The following is a 2605-nucleotide window of genomic DNA, read 5'->3' on the forward strand; positions in this document are numbered from 1 at the left end:
AGAACTTTCCTTAACTGATTATTCAACCTATTTTTGAACGATTGTTTCAATGATGCGTAGAAATCCATGCGCTCTTTCGCAATCATAATTTTTTTACAAGTAAGTTTAGTCATCACAATTGTTATCACTCTTGTTTCACACTTTAACTCGCAAAAAATTCTATCAAAACAACAACTTTACTCGCCATTTTTGTCTCTGTCTTTTCATTATCTCTTACTTCGTCGTGTTGCGCATAAAATACCGTTTCCCCGTAATATTTCTCGTCAAGTTTTCCTTTTTCGGTTGCAGTAAAAAAATTTCCCGCAAGAATAGTACTAAAAAATTTATACTCTCAACGTTTTCCGCTGAAAAGAATGTTTTCAACCGACTCCTGTGTAACGTCTAAGCCCCAAATCAATTCATCATCAAAGTTGAAAGTTCAGATTCTTTTTACTGAAATTCACTTTTCAAATAGAACACCAAAATTATGCCTGAAAATTGCAAAGACGTATTCTTCAATTTCACAAAATCATTTCCAACGCAACTACCGTCAAATTAAGACACGTATTTGCTATCTCACTTCTTTCCATGGGTGTGTGTGTGTGTGTGTGTGTGTGTGTGTGTGTGTGTGTGTGTGTTCCTTATTTTCTCTGCAACAAGGACGAAAGCTCCACGGTGTCTGCAGCCAGGACGTGGCTTCGGTGCTTTTCGAGGCGAAGTAGCTATCTCGAGAGAATTCTAACGCTTGTATAAACGTATGTACAAGGCTTGTATATGTATACGTATATACATACATTAACGCTTACGTGACTGTAACTATGCGGCCAAACTAGATTCCATTCTTATCGGCGAAGCGGCTATAGATAAGTGGAGAACACTGTAAGCTGGAAAAGCCAAATGCTTGTACAGGATATTTGGAACCGTAGAATAACCGCGGTGAAAGGCGGTAGGAAAATAAACGGAGCCTCTTTTTCGACTGAGTGAAAGAAATCTGTCAGGGAAAGCATTTTATGCGTTAAGAGTGCTCGGAGAAAGCTTGATTCTTTAAATGTTTACGGAATCTCTCCCTCTTATCGGCGTTTTATTACATATGAAGAATAAAACAAAATAGATTTCAAAGCTGCAAATTTCTACTTTGAAAGCGACAAAAATTCATTTTTCTTTTATCTTAAAAATTTACTTTCGTTGGTTTTTAAGCGGAGCTGTACAGAAAACGATTGGCAAAACGATAAGCACGTTTTAGGGTGAATGGAATATCGGAAATACGAGAACCAAGATTTTTTGGAATCGTCAGTAGATCCTCCAAGCATCTGCCAAACAGATTTTTAATTCGAAATTTCGTTTTTGAGAAATTGATAAAAACGTTCTCGAAAGTCTCAAAAAATACCAAGCCCGATGAACAAAGTTGCACCTTATCCAAATTTCAATTTATCAAAAATCCGTTTCATAGAAGCTTACAATAAGATGAAAATCCGCATAAATTATTAAAAAGATTTTTATTTCTCTCGTCACGAAACTCACAATCTCTAGATTTTCACTTCTTGCAACCACCAAAGCTCACTTTCGAAACCGTTTCACGAATTGAAAAAAATATTTATCTAAAAGATTCGTTAAAAAAATAAAGAAAATTATCCATATCAATAATAAATAAAAGTAAACATTACAATCCAATCCAATTCGGTCTCTCGAAGACAATGAAAACTAGTTTCCTTAAGGGGGTATTCTGGTCTAGAAGCCTAAATTTTAGGCATTTTTCAAACTAAGATAAAAAAAAAATGAAATACATTTTCAGTATCCATTTTTTTATATGATTTTTATTGATATTTGAAGAATATAAAAAAAAAATTGAAAAATCGTCGAATTACAGGCCGGTGAAGTGGGGGCTACAAAAAAAAAAACGGTGCTCTCTGGTTGTCATGATTCCAACCCTTGTAGTGATCTAAAACAAACAAATTAAAAAAATTCTTCATTAGTAAAGATGTCGCTATCGGATTGACCTTAGCCAAAGAGAAAAAAAAAAAAATTCACAAAATGGCGTCGACATAGAAAAAACCCATTTTTTTACCCTCTTTTTTTTGACCTATTCGAATTTTTTAAAAATACTTAAAATTAAAATTTTCCAAAATCCAAGGTAGGAGCGATAGAGAGATGTATAAAAAAGATTTTCACCAAATTTCAAAGAAATCGGTAAGGTAGAACTTGAGATATCATGACAAGCAACTCGAAAAAAGTAGTTTTGAGAAAAACGCGTTTGAAGTTTGAGAACAATTCCAGTAGAATAACTTAGATAATAATATTTAATACTCACTTTGGATTAATCGGCGATCCCAGATCCATACATTGGGCCTTCTTCTTTTTCCTAAGCAATGTCGTGCGAAGTTCTTTCTGCTAACCGAGCTGTTCTGCCTTCTTTTGAAGCAGCAGAAGCTCGCAGTTCAGAGCGATAAATTCTAACTTCGTTACGTCTGTAAATTCGCTATATCTCTGAAAATAATTCGAATTTTTAAAAATCCGTTCGAGGGCATATTCTCAAGGGTCTGAACTTTGAAAATCTGCAAAATGAAAAAAAAAAATCGATTTTTTTCAAATTTCCAGACCAGAATACCCCCTTGATCAAAGTTAACGT

The sequence above is a fragment of the Diprion similis genome, chromosome 13 (genome assembly GCF_021155765.1).
Source record: "Diprion similis isolate iyDipSimi1 chromosome 13, iyDipSimi1.1, whole genome shotgun sequence".
NCBI lineage: Eukaryota > Metazoa > Arthropoda > Insecta > Hymenoptera > Diprionidae > Diprion > Diprion similis.